This window comes from Amblyomma maculatum, chromosome 7 (assembly GCF_055883805.1).
Source record: "Amblyomma maculatum isolate TAMU_Amacu chromosome 7, ASM5588380v1, whole genome shotgun sequence".
NCBI lineage: Eukaryota > Metazoa > Arthropoda > Arachnida > Ixodida > Ixodidae > Amblyomma > Amblyomma maculatum.
Window position 1 is genome coordinate 99,462,898 of NC_139350.1, and position 17,140 is coordinate 99,480,037.

General features: G+C 47.9%; 1 pseudogene; it reads right to left on the reverse strand.

Moving 5' to 3' along the window:
* LOC146184112 (solute carrier family 53 member 1-like) overlaps positions 1–17,140 on the reverse strand; it is a 94,202-nt pseudogene that overhangs the window by 16,036 nt on the left and 61,026 nt on the right.

Below are 17,140 nucleotides of genomic sequence, written 5' to 3' on the forward strand. Positions count from 1 at the left end.
GGAAAGGAGGCAGCATGGTCCGTTCAGAAAGTAAAAAAGAGTACAAGTGCATTAAGAAATATGGAAGGGGAAGAAACAGGCAAACATTCACAGCACTGTGCAGTACGAAGCATGAGGCAGAGGAGGTAAGAAGTGGAGGTGCAGCGTGTTTGGTCTTGCAGCACTTGACTGCCATGCACATTTATCATTTATTGCCTTTTAAAAGACAAAGAGCAAAACGTGACACTGCGTTCATGCAAGGCTTTGGTTTTCACATAGAATCAAACTTGGTTGTAATCATAGCCACGTTGTCCTCATGCTTAAGAGGTACTTCCACAAGGTGTGGAAAATTTTTATAACTGAAAAAAATTGCACGAAGAGATGATAACAGAGAAATGAAAGGTATTTTGGCTTTTTTTTTTCATTAAGGAAAAAGACATGTTCAGTAAGTGCCCATTTATCTACCAGACAGCATCTTTAGGACTACGTCATCACCACTAACTGACATAGTAAAAACCCTGATATAGTAAAGATTTTTGCTGGTCCCAGTGACTTTACTATAAAGTGGTTCTACTGTATTGCTTTAGCAGAAAGCATGACGGAACACAACCTGTAATGTGTCGTGCAAAATAAGCGACAAAACGAAATCCACAGGCTGACACCGACTATGTGGCAACTAAAACAGAACAATATGATGGGCAGTAAAACCTAACTATATTGGACTTCAAAAGGCTGAAGAAAAGTCAAATGAGAAATGTCTAAATTAACTAAAGGTGACATTATCAACCCTCCTTCCCCCCCTTCAAAGAAAAAGTGAAGATGAAACAGATGAAACTGCGATGAGACAAACAACATCAAGTATGAACACACAGTTCAGCACAATGTGGTAGAAGAAATTATCAGTGACACTGTCATGCTTGACAGTATGTCACTTAAGGTGTGCACAGGCTACAGTTCATCAAATAATATAAGTGGAATATTTACATGATCACATATCCAACTGATGACACCCCAACTCAGCTATCGTTTATGAGCACATCTCATGACATTTCACTACTGGGCTTTCTCACATATCACAGCTGACCAAACAAGATGGCCGAGTTCAGGAAGGTGGCAAGTATGAAGCACATTACTGAAAGATCAAACAATATTCTGCCACTTTCGCAAAAGGGTGGTCAAGTCATCTTGATTTCATTGTGTAAGCATGTCTCTGGTCAATGGAGTTTAATGTCCCAAAGTGACATGGTCTAACGGGGATGCCACAGGATGGCTTTGGGTGCATTGTGGCTACCTGCGGTTCTTTTAAAGTGCACCAGTACAGCACGGTACATGGACGTCTTGTGTTACTTTCCATCAAAACATGGCTGCTGTGGCTGCAGGCAAAACATGTGTTCTTAGGCTCAGCAGCCGAGCACTAGGTCCAAGCCCAGCTGTATTACATGACATAAGTGATTGTGAGGAGCAAGCGCCACGTCAATAGGACTCTGAAGACGACAAAGAGAAGAAAGAAACAAATTTGTGGAGCATTGAGAAAGTGCCACGTGGAAAAAGCAACAAACGCGCGATGCATTAGACAAGTGTCAAGTGGAGCAAACAGCAGGAGGAGACGAGAACACAGCCAGAGCAGGGAGTCGGGACGAGGACACGGAAGAGAACAGTCAGGGAGAAAAAGTCTCTCAGCTGCATCTGTTTGCTGGCGACCCGAGTGATCGAGTGGCTTGAGCTTTCACCACAGGCATCCGGGATTACAGACCCAGATAGCCCTCGACGGCCGAATATTCTGCTGGTGACCCGAGTGACCAGGCTTGGGCTTCCGCCACAGACGTTCCATGTTCCAGACCCAGATTGACCCGATCCTGACTCCAGACAAATTTGCCTGAGCTACAGGACATAGGCGCAGCTGGACTTGAACCTTATCAGCAGCTGTGATGCCGTAGCCACAAGCTGGGTGGCCGAACGTGTTACCCGCATCTCCATCAGACGCTGCCCCGGCCGTCTGAAGCATGCGTACCAGATGCGTAGCTGTCGGATCCAAGCTGCAGCACAGAGGCCTGCTGCAGAGCCACCGTTGACCCGACTCGTCGAACTGGGACGCACCCAGAGCCACTGCTTCCACCTCGTCGGACGCACCAGCACCCCGGAGACAAACACGAGAGCGGACCTTTCCTTTTCCTGTTTAGATTATTTTCCTGTTCATTATGCAAGTTTCTTTTCCTTTTTCTTACTTATGCGTGTTGTTTTTTCTTCATTGTTAAATTAGTTTTTGTTACCTTCATTCCCGAGAACCTTCACAGTGATTCAAAACGCCTATTAACCAGACAGCATCAGAAATCGGAATCTCTTATTTGTGTCAGCAAAGAAGGGGGGGAGGGGAGTAGAGTCTTACAGAGACCTTATAGTAGCAGACCTAACTGGCTTCAAAAATCTGTTGGACTAGTTTTGTGATTCTGAAGTATAAGATCACAAAAACTTCAGCACATATAGTATCTCTTCATAGGCTTTGACAGCGCCATGACTTCCAGCTCATGAGAATTCTAACTCTGCACAGTGCACTGCATACAGGCCAGCTAGCTAAGCCTAAATATGCACAACACAAGCAGCTGCACACCAAACATGAAATGCACCAGCCACAGCTACTTTTGCTTCATTTAGCTGTAACCGTCTCCTGAGATAATTCTGATGGTGCCAGTGCAGCCGTTGATGCTGGTGATTACAAAGCAGCTGCAGATTCTGCAGTGCCAGTTTCACAAAAAAAATGGCGGTGGCTTAGCTTGGCTATGCCAGGATACACATAGCATTAGGCTACTAGGCAAAGGAAGCACACAGCTGGGCATTTGCTGCGGCTAAGATGTCACTCCTCTGGATGCGCAGGCCGGCGAGACGTGCACACAGCAGTGGTGGAGTGCGCAGGCAGCGTCAGACTAGGCTACTATGCAACGAATCAGGTGCACAGCTGGGCACACGCCAGCGCCAGTGCGTTTGCCGCGGCTAAGATATCAGTCCTCTGGAATGTGCAGACCGGCCAGACGCGCATGCGGCGGTGGTGGAGTGCGCGGGCAGCGTTAGACTAGGCTACTACACAATAGAGGTGCACAACTGGGCACACGACAGTGCCAGTGCATCTGCCACGGCTAAGGTGTCACTCCTCCGGAATGTGCAGACTGACGAGCACGCGCGCAATGGTGGAGGAGCACACGGGCGTCAGACTAAGCTACTATGCAATGGAGGTGCACAACTGGGCACACGTCAGCGCCAGTTCGTGTGCCGCGGTAAGATGTCACTCCTCTGAAATGCGCACACTGGCGAGATGCGTGCGCAGCGATGAAAGAGAACACGGGCAGCGTCAGACTAAGCTACTACGCAAAGGAGGTGCACAACTGGGCACACTTCAGTGCCAGTGCATCTGCTACGGCTACGATGTCACTCCTCTGGAATGCGCAGACTGATGAGGCGTGCGCGCAGCAGTGGAGGAGCACACGGGCAGTGTCAGACTAAGCTACTACACAACGGAGGTGCACAACTGTGCACACTTTCAGCGCCAGTGTGTCTGCCACGGCTAAGATGTCACTCCTCTGGAATGCGCAGACTGGCGAGGCACACGGGAAGCATCAGACTAAGCTACTATGCAACTGAGGTGCACAACTGGGCATACGTCAGTGCCAGTGCATCTGCCACGGATAAGATGTCACTCCTCTGGATTGCACAGACTGACAAGGCACGCGCGCAATGGTGGAGGAGCACACGGGCGTCAGACTAAGCTACTATGCAACGGAGGTGCACAACTGTGCACACTTTCAGCGCCAGTGCGTCTGCCACGGCTAAGATGTGACTCATCTGGAATGCGCAGACTGTCAAGGCACGCGCGCAACGGTGGAGGAGAACACAGGCAGCGTCAGACTAAGCTACTACGCAACGGAGCTGAACAACTGGGCACACGAGGAAATTGAGAAATTAAAGCAAATGGTTCAAAAATTAACGAGGATATTAGAATCGCAATGGTCTGAAATCCAAAGCTTAAAGAAACCACTGAGGCAGGAAACCCTTCCTACTCAGCACCAATTAGACAAATGATGTCCCCAGCAGCATGTCAACAGCTGCAGGGAAAGGATAGGGTGGTCCCAGACGTGTCCCTCCTGCCACCCATGAAATGCAAAATTCAAGGCACTGACCCTATTCAGGCTATGGAGAAAAGGATGGCAAATCTGGAAAGGTAAGATGCCAAGATAAATGAATTTACGAACCATATCAACATCCAAATTCAAGCTGTCCTAGGGATAGTTCAGAAACAGACCGAGGAATGCCAAAGGTTAAGGGGTGAGGTGGCCCCCATAAACAGGTGCCAACAGAATATGAAGCAGATTGTCTTGCAACTGCAAAATAGCCAGGCACGCAAATGAAAATCAAATCTGGCAGTGGAACTGTCGCAGCTTCCGGTGCAGGTGGCCGAATCTGCAACAGTACCCTCCACTGTTACTCCATTGGCGATTGCTCTCCAGGAAACTGGGGGGCCTACTAAACTGTCAGGATATTGGGCATTTCATAGTAGCAGGGGGGAGAAATCCTTGGTCACAACGCTCGTGAAAAGAAATATCACAGCAACTGAACGCGATTTAGAGTTGAGAGAGATCAAGAATGTGTCAAAATTTTAATCGGAAAATAAAAGGACCCTATCTATTCCTGCTAAATTTATACAGCTCACCCAGGCAAAGGAAGGTGAGGTTCAGGGCTCTGCTATGCAAGGCCCTCAAAATTTCAAGCAGCCACTCACTGTTGATAGTGGGGGACTTGAATGCACGTCACCAGGAATGGGGGTACCCGCACCAATGCCCAAAAGGCCGACAGCTGTGGGAGGATACCGCATGACCTAGGACTCACCCTGCACATGGACCCCGAGAGTCCAATGAGGGTGGGCAATAGAGGTGCTTCACATGGTACGTACGAGATAAATCGCTAGTGAGGTTAATACCGATGTATTTAAAAGTTAGTGAAAGTAACGGCAGAATCATTAATTTTATAAGCATGCGGAGTGATACTGCATGACCTAGGACTCACTCTGCACACGGATCCTGAGAGTCCAATGAGGGTTGGCAATAGCATCAGTAAGGATACATCTCCAGATCTGAGATTCTTGAAAAACGTAAAAAGTCTAGAATGGCATAATTCAGATCAAAATTTTGGCAGCGACCACTACATAATCACATCCGCACTGAAAGAAGGCCTTAAAACGCGCAGGGCTCGCACGCCAGCAGTCGTTGAGTAGGATCAATTTAGAGATATCAGGAGGGCGCAGGAACTGGCGCCCATCAGAAATATTGAGGGATGGGCGACAGTGCCTAAATCAGGTGTTAGAGGTAACAAAAAATCTCGATAACGCCTCGAAGATTGCGGACAGCCATCTTCTACATATGTGGGAAGCTAAACAAAGCATGGAGCATCATTTCAAAAAGAAATGGAACCACAACCTTAGAAGGAGGACTGCGAGACACAATTAGAAAATTAAACTTTCAAATTATGCGAACAAAACTGGGACAAGTGTGACGAAATGGAGGGAAGCATGAACCTATCCAAGAAGTGGAAATTCTGCCGGAACTTGTTACACCCTGACAACTCGAAGACACAATCCAGTATAAAGTGAGGCACGCGTTCGAAGGTATTGATGATTTCTTGAAGAAATTATTTGAGACGTATGTGGAGAAAACTTCACGAACTCCACTTCATGACTACATTGAAGTGCCTAACGAGCCGCTGGACACCCCCATCACAGAGGTGAAAGTGAAGGCGGAGAATGTAAGACTTAAAACAAAGTCGGCTCCTGACCCTGACGGGGGGTAATTAACAAAATGCTCGGGAACCTAGACAATGAGTCCATTAAGTATCTAACGAAGTACATGAAGGAATATTGGGAAAAAGCCAAGCTCCCACAACAGTGGAAGATGGCAAGCATTATTTTAATACCGAAACCAGGAAAGCCTCCTCAATTAGCAAATTTGCAACCAATTTCCTTAACTCCATGTGTTGGGAAATTGATGGAGCACGTCGTCCAGGCCAGATTGATAAGCTTCATGGAGCAGGGCGATCTGTGGGCATATGAGATGGTCAGGTTCAAACCTCACTTGTGTATGCAGGACACCGTGCTCCAAACCAAACATGACAATAGAGTCAAGGTCTAAAGATGCGAAAGCAATTTTGGGGCTCGACCTCACGAACGCTTACGATAACATAAAGTATGAGGTGGTTTTGGAAGGGCTGAACACGATTATTATCGGTACCAGGACATATCGGTACATCAGAGACTTGCCAACGGGCAGAACTGCCTGCATGAAGTTCCAAAAACTGAAATTCCCCGCAATAAAGCTAGGGAGTAAGGATACGCCCCAGGGATCAGTGCTGTCTCCCCTATTCTTTAACGTGGCTATGAGGTAACTCCCTGAGCAATTGGCAAAGCTCGAGGGATTAAAATTTAGTATATATTGTGAAGAAGATGAGCCCTTTTTGCTGGATGCTGACAAAGAGGAAGCAGTCGGTGCATTTGTGATCGTGCAGATCATCGTGCTGGTTTTATCATCATGCATTTCCTTGCCAACCTCGACACCGTCCTCGACGGGTAGAATAAACCTTCTCTTACAATATGTGGATGATATCACCCTTTGGGTCAACCGGGGAAGTGAATCGGCCGTCGAAAACCTGCTCCAGGCCGCCACCGACATCATAGTCGATTATGCAGCCGAGGGAGGCCTAGCGTGCTCGCTGCAGAAGTCAGAACTGTTTATACACAATCCGAAGCACTTAAGGTGCACGGCACCGCCGAAGATCAAAATTAAAGCGGCGGGTAAGGAGGTACCAATAGTCAAGCAAATCAGAATCTTGGGCCTGATTCTCGTCATACGGACATAATGGCGAGACTATCAAGAGGCTGGAGAATCGTGAGATGCAGTCTGAGCCTAATTAGGCGGGTGGCCAGCAGGGGCTGAGAGTTAAAGGAAAAAAAGTTGAGAAACTGATACAGGCGTACAACTTCAGCAGAGTGAGCTACGCAATGCCATATCTAGATTTGAAAGCGGTGGAAAGAAAAGTTTGAGTCTCCAATGAGAAAATGAGTAAAAAGAGCGCTGGGACTTCCCAAGTGCACATCCACAGAGAGACTCAGAGCATTAGAACTACACATGGCTAGAACTGGCGGAAGCAGTGTAAACCTCACAAATTGAGAGGCTTAGCACCACGAGGACAGGAAGAGTCATTTTGACTAAAGTTGGAATAAATCCTGATAGGGGTCCCATGCCAAAGGGGGGGGTAGATAGGCAAGTCAGACAAAATCTGGTAATTCCCCCCTACCAAAATACATGCACCTGGAATATAACAGACAGGGGGAAATTAGATTCGGCGAGACTTCGGAACATCAGGTGGACCTATGTAGACGTGGCAGTAGGTGGTGGGCGTTTTATGGTGGCAGCGGTCGTCAGCGGCCAGGGCAATCCCGTAACAGCTGCCACTTTGCACAGAGGAAGCATAGAAGTATTAAGAGAGTAATCACTCCTTGACATCCACCCAAGCACAGCCATACGGCTACAAAGGAAGGCTATATAGCTTCCTCAGAAACTTTCTAGTTAAAGAAAAATTCGTCCTTTAACTACGAAGTTACTGAGGAAACTGTATAGCTTTCCTTTGAGGCCGTATGTCTACGCTTGGTAGGATGTCAAGGAGTAATTACTCCCTTATTAGAAATCCACTACTCTTTGGGGTATTCCCCTAAATATTCGACCAGCATGGAAGTGGCCGAGGAAATTGCGATCGCGTTAGCTTGTGTCGAAACGCAAAGTTTGTCATCAGTGACAGCAAAACTGCCATACAAAATTTTAGCAAGGGAAAAATCTCGCCCTTAGCGGCCAGAGTCCTAGTTCAAGCCACGCGCGGAAGGAATGAGAGGGGACAGTTCAGCGACGGCTGGTCTAGGGCAGCGCCGCACCTATTCCCCAAAGGCGCGCGCATCTGCGGTTATTGTTTCCCACGCGCCAGCAAGCCATGTGCATGAATGAACCAAAAAGAACCGGTGGGAACGAGAGAGGAAAAGCGTGACAGAGCGAAGCACAAGGGTGTGCCCATTCTTTCGCTGATCCATCTCTCTTTCCTCTCTCCCGGCCTTCGTTCGCAGTAGCACACGCTACGCATGCACCAAGCCAGCTCAGCCCGTTTTCAGACAGAACATCGGATGCTTTCTCCAACGTGTTTTGCGAACCCTCTGCGCGCGGCGGCTGACGTGGCTTGGCGCCTGCAAACGTTAAGAAGCGGTAGATCTCTATTTTTTTTTTTTTGCTAGAGTCGCCCATTCTTATCGTTGTGCTGTAAGAGCGGCATAACGTAAGATATGGCGGCTGCGGACATTAAGAAGCGGCAGTTTTTTTTTTTTTTTTGCGGGAGTCGTTTATTCTTGCATGTATGAATCAACGAAAACACATGGTCAATAACAATCATGACACCGGCTTTTAGCATTTTTTGCTTCAAACAGCATTTGCTGCTATCATGCTTTCCAATGATTTTGTGGCAGTGGACTACGCCCGCCCCAAGCGTGGCGTGATAAATAGAACCAGGCTTGTGCAATCAAGCCTTCGCGGGCACTCTGCCAAGTTCACTTCCCGCCACTGCAGGAGCTATCAAAACACGCCGCAATGTTATCGCTGCACAGCATCTTGGTACGTACGCTGCCAAGAAATGAGCTGTGGATGAGACGACCGAAACGAAGTGGCGTGCACCATCGACATGCAAGCGAAAACGCTCGCGATTTCTGCCGTGGCGACACAGAAACCATGTGGCGTGATAAATAGAACCAGGCTTGTGCAATCAAGCCTTCGCGGGCACTCTGCCAAGTTCACTTCCCGCCACTGCAGGAGTTATCAAAACACGTCGCAACGTTATCGCTGCACAGCATCTTGGTACGTACGCTGCCAAGAAATGAGCTGTGGATGAGACGACCAAAACGAAGTGGCGTGCACCATCGACATGCAAGCGAAAACGCTCGCGATTTCTGCCGTGGCGACACAGAAACCATGTTTTGAGCTGCTGCGGTGGCTCGAGCGGGGAGAAGGACGCAGTTCCAACAAGTTGGAAATTTTTCACTCTGTCGCTGAGATCGTTCAATCACTCATGTGAGCGAGCTGGGCTTAACGGTCTTTTTTTCCGAATTCTCGGGTGCAAAAGTGGAGGGTGGATTCATTATGCAAGCAGGTTGATTACGCGACATATACGGTATCGTTTTTTCGCATCGTAAGTGCCGTCACAAGCTGATTTCTGTATATCAAATTATCGATATATCAAACTATTTCCCGATCCCCTTTGAGTTCTATATATCCAGGTTCACTTGTGCAATCTTTGTGGGGCGAGAGGGGCCCTCAACCACATATGGGATTGCCTGTACTCCCCGGGGGGACTCGCATTATAAGCAGTAGAGACGTCTGGGAGACCCTGCTGCACAGCTCGGACACTGAGCTCCATGGCTGAAGAGGCTGCTGGGAACCAAGACCTCCCAGCCTGCATTTGAGGCTGCCCCCTGAACCACTTGTTAGGGGGAAGATTGCCTTATCTGTTGGATATTAAAGTTTATTCTATCTATATATTTCGCGAAGGCAGCTTTTCAAGAGCTAGGCAGCGGTCGGTCGTACTATCGGCAGGGACGCCAGAAGAGAGAGGGTGGGCAAGAACGCATTCTTGTGTGCATGCATGCCCAATCTACCCCCTTGGCTTCTTCCCTTGTTCAAATTTTTGTTTGCTGTAAACTAACTTAGGACCACTATGTTCCCATAAAACTCGCTACTACTGCAAAGTCGTACAGTCGAACCTGTACACCGTATTTACTCGAATAATGCTCGCACACCCAACATTGAGCGTCAAAAATTGGAAGTTTTTTTTTCCTCGCAAAATCATAGCATCACCAATTTTACCACCGCAACAGTCATCTGCTAGTAGTAACAAGTGCCATCTTTGGAGCGCTACTGAACCTAGCTGGCACGCACTGCACGTGCTACCAGGCGGCAATAGCGTGCTCGGGTAGATCATCATCAATAATGGCAGCGTTTGGGCGAGTTGGTTAGACATGTTTAAACCTGGAAAGCGCATAAAAAACACATGGACAACAGCAAGAGACAGACAACACGCGAGCGCTTACTTCCAACTGATTTTCTCCGTGAAAATCCGTTGGGAGTAAGCACTCGTGTCCTGTCTGTCTCTTGCTGTTGTCCGTGTGTTTTTTATGCGCTTTCCAGGTAAAAATAAATAGATCATCATCATCGGTTATGCTCATATTTTTTTTTACCTCCATGATGCTCGTAGTCGTCGCCATTTTGCGAGTTGTCTCCGCGTCTCGTCATTGTTCCTTTGTTCCGTCCGTGTTGCTTGCTTTATTCACAGTCTACCCTGCTTTTGGCGCCGCATCGTGGTGGGGCAGTATGGAAGATATACAGCTGCTTTTAAGCTGAAAGCTTTCGAGTACAGGCAACCGCGCTGTAAGCAGGCACTTTGGCCTCAACGAGTTCTGCGTAGTATGGAGACAGCAATTGCAGTGTCCACACGGACTCTGATCAAGTTTCTGATCAAGAGTAGAACTGTATGGTTTGCTGTGAGCATTATGCCACAAAATGTAGCGAGTGATGATGAGGCTGTGTGCGGTAAATAATGCTTTAGCAATTTGTGCTTTTGGCGACCCTGTACTTTTATAACAAGAGTAAGTTCTTCTTGAAAGTAATGTTTTGGTTATATTTACAATAGCTGACCTACGAATCCTAATTCGCATCAATTTAAATTTGCTTTTAGCGCTCTAAAACATTTGCTTGAAAATTTTTCCCACATAATTATCGCACCCCCCAACTTAGCATCAATTTTCCACGAAAATACATGCAAGCATTATGCGAGTAAATACGGTATATCGAACTCGAAGGGGATTGGGAAATAGTTCAATATATTGATAATTCGATATACAGAAATCGGCTTCAGACGCCACTTGCAATCGTGAAAAACGATACTGTATTTCTCGCGTCATCAACCCACTTGCATAATGAACCCACCCCCTCACTTTTGCCCCCAAGAATTTCAAAAAAAAGTGTTCGGAGGCATGTCCCTTTGTTTCGACCGTCGCATCCACAGCTCATTTATTGGCAGGACGCCAAGGTGATACACAGGGATAACATCACAGCGTATTTATCTTTTGACTATACTTCTGATAAATCCTACGGTGGCATGCAGTAGCGAACTTGTCAGGGTGCCCATGTTCGATTTATCATGCTGTGCTTGGGGCGGGCATAGTTCACTGCCACAAAATAATTGGAAGCGTAATAGCTGCAAATGCCATTTGAAGCAAATAATGTTAAAAGTCAGTGTCATGATCGTAGCTGACCGGGTGCTTTCGTTGATTTATACAGTAAAACCTCGATAATTCGAACTCGGTTAATTCGAAATCCCGGATAATTCGAAGGTTTTCTGCGGTCCCGTATTTTCCAATGTAAATTTGGCCGGATAATTCGAACAGGCGGCCTGCGCCAGCCCGGTTAATTCGAAAATTTGGACTGCTATGTGGCAATGCCTGATCCATGTTTCGCCGCAAACCTGGCGAAACGACGGCCCTACGGAGCCGCGAGGCAAAGCCCCATAGTAATGGTGATGATTTATAGGCTCTGCACAAAAATCGGTCCACAGTGCGCCTCGCGCACCGCCGAAACGCGCCTGCAGAGGAGAAGGCGTGCATCACTGCAACACGGCGGGCATACCGGTTTTTATCACGTGGCCTCGCCCCCACTCCATCCCTTGGTGTGCTTCGCCCACTCTTCCCCCGTGCCTCCGACGCTGCAAGTACGCCACCACCACCGCCGCGCCGGTCTCGCCTGCGCCATTTCTTTGTGTTGTGCGCTGTGGTTAGGGGTCGGCTACTGTGTCGTTTTTTTGGGCGGGACTGTGCAGAAGTGCTAGCTTTGTGACCGTAGCAGTGCACAAATGCCAAAGTACAAGATTTTAACGCTGCAGCAGAAGTTCTGCTTGATCCAGGAAGCAGGCAAGAGCGCTTGTTCGAAGACCGAGGATGAGTCCAACGCAGTCGGCTTCGCCGAGTATATCAACATTGAGAGCGAAGAGCAGACTGGCTACTCTGACTTGGAGAGTGAGATCACTGCTGGTACGAACATGCGCGATGACAGTGACGATAGCGACGACGACACCGACGAGCCTCCCCGAGCACCTGCTCTTGGTGAAGTTATCGGATCGCTGAACGTTATCCGCAGTTTTGTTGAGTGCCGCGGTGGAAGTTCAGAGATGTTTCGTCTATTTGACCAACTCGAGAGCATGACCTTAGAAGCCGCAAACTACCGGACGCGGCAAACCAGCATCTCTGATTACTTTCAGTAGTAATTCAAAATATGCCGAATAAAGGTAACACGTTCCTGCAACAAATTTTTTTGCCTAAGTCTTATTTCTTGGTGTGTTCGGTTAATTCGAAAACCCGCTTAATTCGAAGATTTCTCGCGGTCCCGATGACTTCGAATTAACGAGGTTGTACTGTAGATGTAAAAATGGACGACTCTCACAAAAAAAAAAAAAAACGCCTGCCGCTCCTTAACGTCCCAGCCACCATGGCTTATGCTGCACCACACGTTCAGCACTACATGGACGACTCTCGTAAAAGAAAACAAAAAAATAACGATTGCAGCTTCTTATGTCCGTAGCCACCATAGCATACGCTACGCCACACGTTCAGCTCAACAGCAATGATAAACCACCACCCGCAAACAAAAAAAAAACTGCCGCTTTTTGGCGTCCACTGCTGCTGTAGATTACCGTATTTACTCGCATAATGCTTGCACCACCAATATTACGGTGGTTTGTGGGGTTTAACGTCCCAAAGCAATTCAGGCTATGAGAGATGCCGTAGTTGAGGACTCCAAAAATTTCGACCTCCTGGGGTTCCTTAACTTGCACTGACACCACACAGCACATGGGCGCCTTGCTTTTCGCCACCATCGAAAAGCTGCCGCCGAGGCCGGGATTCAATTCCGCATCCTTGGGAACAGTAGTCGAGCGCCGTAACCACTGCGCCACCCCTGCGGGGCACCACCAATATTACCACCGCGAGAGTCGTCTGCTAGTAACAAAGGCCATCTTGGATCACTACTGAACGTAGCTGGCTTCGTTGTGCGCACGCGCTACCAGGTGGCGGTAGCGTGCTAGAGTACATCATCATTGGTTACTCTCGCCTTTTTTTTTACCTTCACGATGCTCACAGTCGCCATTTTGCGATGCGTCTCTGCGTCTTATCATTGTTCCTTCGTTCTGTCCGTATTACTTGCTTTGTTCCTCTGTCTACCGTGTTCTTGGTGCCGCATCGCGGTGGGGCAGTACGCAAGTTATACAGCTGCTTTTAAGCTGGAAGCTTTCGAGTACGGGCTACAGCATAGCAACCGAGCTGCTAGCAGGCACTTCGGCGTCAACGCGTTCTGCATAGTGCACTACTAGAGAAAGCGATTGCTGTGTCAATACGGACTCTGATCAAGTCTCTGATCGAGAGTAGAACTGTATGGTCTGCTGTGAGCATTATACTACGGAACGTGGGGAATGAGAATGAGGCTGCGTGCGGCAAATAAAGTGCTTTAGCAATTAGTGCTTTTGGCAACCCTGTACTTTTATAACAAGAGTAAGTTCTGCTTGAAAGTAATGTTATGGTTATATTTACAATAGCTGACCTAGGAATCCCTATTCTCACCTATTTTAATTTGCTTTTAGCGCTCCAAAACATTTGCTCGAAATTTTCCCCGCATAATTATCGCACCCCCCAACTTAGCATCAATTTTCCGCGAAAAAAAGTGCGAGCATTATGTGCGTAAATACAGTACACACGTGCAACGTGACATGAGACGCGCATCGCACGGCAGCCGGCGCACACAGAGCATTCACAACACACACTGGAGAAAGCGTCTGCCACGGACTGAGCTGGCTTGTCCGTGTATGTGTAGTGCGTGCTGGTGCGAACGAAGACTGGGAAAGAGAGGAAGCGGAGAGATAAAGCTCGGCAGAAGAGTGGGCACACCCTTGCGCTTGGCTCTATCGCGTTTTCCCTCTCCCGAACACCGCGTCTGCATTGATTCCCTCTCGTTCCTTCAGGCACATGGCTTGCAAACGTCATCAATGCAGATGTGGGCGCATTTGAGGATAGGGCACGGCGCTGCCCTAGACCAGTAATCGCCAAACTGGGCCCTCTCATTTCTTCTGTGCCGCGCGTGGCTTGAACACGTCAGGTGGCAAATGGCCGAGGGTGATGCGATTGTCTTTGAAGAAGGCGCATCGTCCAATGCGTGGTGCAGAGTTTGAAATATTGAATGACCGGTGAAATTAAGTTCGATATACGACGCAGCTTTCTATGCTTTTACATGGGATTTTCAGAGATATTCCGCGAGTTCAATATAACCAAAATTTGAATTATCCGGGTTCAACTGTTGTAGGCAACTTTACGTTGATGACACCCACAAAATACTAATAAAGTCACCAATCAGAGAGCTGCTAGGTCTCATACTAGTTTTCATAAAATAGCAATTTAACAATAAAAATCAGGCTAGCAATGTTACTATGTCAAGCTCAACTTGATCGCTGCTTTTATTCTGTGCAGAAATGCAAGAGGGGTGCAAGTACTTTTTAAGCACACAAAGAATAAAAAAAAAATGCAGCCACGAATTACAGACGGTAGGGCCAAACTCTCCATTACAGCGGGAGGGGGCGCGTAAATAATGGACTTGACGGGGAAGGCCGTATAGCGGAGCGGTACAAAAAACGGCGAGCTAACGGGGGTGTCGGTAGGTTGTTTCAAGCAGCGCGGGTGCTCGCGTGCGCCTGCGCCCGGGAAAACGCTCTGCCCGAGGATTTTCTACCGCATCATCATTCCTGCCGCAGCGCGACTGGCTCGCAGCAGGAACAGACTGTGATGAAAAGAAAAACCACAAGCGTATCGTTCTCGAGGGCGCAGGTGCTCGTGAGCAAGCGTACCCAACCGCAGCAAGAAATAGCACAGAGAACAGCAGATATTGTTTCCCTTTTTTTATTAACTGCACGAGAAACAGAAAATGAAAAGATGCGATGGGGTATCCCTCATACACACACACACTTTACATAGCCAAAAGTTTACAGTAGTGTTCAGTGCTCAGCACTAACAGTGTAATCTTGCATGCTTCCGTTATCACTACAAAAGAACCCAGTTTGCCGGCACTGCTTCTGTCAGCATGTGTACAGTTGATATAAACTTAATAAAAAATGCACATATTCATTCTATGCATTCCATACCATCAAAGCAATGTAGAAACATAGAGCAAATACATGCGTTCTAGTTACCTAGTGGTTGGTATTTGATGTAAGTAATCACATGTCACCATGCTATACATAAGCAAAATACATGATTAAAAATTTACACTACCCTTCCTGCAAGAGCCGCCGTCTTCGAAACGCACTTACGCCTCTCCACAGCACATGAAGGTAACAAGATCAACAACCCGAACCACAGCGAATGTCGCCGACTGTAATGGCCAGCACAATCAACAGAAGAGATGGGTCCATGAAACTGGTTCTGCACAAAGACAAGTCTCTTGTCTCACGAAAAAGCGGAGAGCTAGCAGGAATGAGATGCACAGAGTAAAAAAATTGCGACGAAAAATCTCAACTTTGGCCGATAAGTCAACACGCACAAAATTTCACAGCGCTAGACTACGCAGACGAGCGACGCAGACGTCGGTTCTAATTCACAACGAGCAGAGTCGTAACAATTACAGCGGTTCGCGGAAAGCCGAAGAAAACCACGCAGCGGAGTCGGCGGCACCGTCAGTGCGAAGGGAAAATTTAGGCGCGAGGGAGAAGTCCTCCTCCCAGCTTTTTCTTTCCTCCTTTCGCCCCCGCATGTAAGAAGCTTGGGCGAATTAGATGGGACGGAAGTGCCGCTACTTTCCGCGGCCTGGTATAGCCACGTGATAATTCCACACTATAAACAGTGCACAAGTTAAAAGGACATTTTGTACTGTTGTCTTGACATTTGTCGTCCTGCAAGGCCAAGTATACTACTCAGCAAACTGACAAGCTTGTTCCAGAGTCAACGATTATTAACGCCTTAACACTACTAATAATGAGAGGCTCATGGTGCATTCGGAATTTATCCAACTATCAGGTACCTGCACAACAACATGAGGTGTACCACTGCTGGCACTGAAAACTGACACTGATCACGACATTATCAGCACCTATTGAGTTGTTGGGATTGATGCTGGCAACATTACTATATTTAATTCATGCAACCAACAAAAAAATATATATATGACTCATTAGCATTCCTTGACAGGACCCCTTTACAAATAGAAACATGTTGATGGTTCTGTATGTTGTATGACTGCTTTCCGACTAAATCTCCGTGCGTCCGCTACAGCTCAGAACAACACAAGCACTCATAGCGAGGGTTGCCGCCTCCTCACCGCTGTTCTCTATTCACTGGAAGTCAGTGGAGTAGAAGCAGAAAAAGTACTGGGCATCGATTAACACGGGCACCAGGCTGTTGAGCTGATCTGCCAGTCAGAAGTCTGCGAAGCGCACGTAGAAGAAGGGCGCCGCAAAGATGCGTCCCAGCACCCGCAGGAGCCAGAAGCGCACCTGGTGCCGCATGGTGTGCAAGGGGTTCACCAGGAACACCAGCATCAGCTGCAGCAGGGAAAGGGGGCTGGCGTAGATGGGGATGGCCAGGTGTCCCAAGTAGACGAATGCCAGCATGCTCAGGGCACAGAGGACGGCGAAGATGGCAGCTATCTGCACGCATCACCCACCATTACCAACATGGAACAGCAACCACGTCAGGCCCAAAGTGTTTCTGCACTTCAGCGGTTTGTGCTAATGCTTGCATTCCCTCCTCGAACAGGCTGCATGGCTGCCGATGGTCATTTTGGTCTTGCAGGAATGAATGCACGTCCCTGCCATTTGCTGCCAAAACCTGACTGCCATCTAACACACAAAGTGATAGACATCAAAGTGAAGAATTGCGTTCACCTGAAATAGCAAAAGCAGCAGAAGCGACCAACTCTGCCAAACTCTTTCAAGTCTACTATGATAAAAGCAGTGGTACTGCTACAGGCACTAAAGATCAAAACAACAGAATGCCCTAAAACCTCTG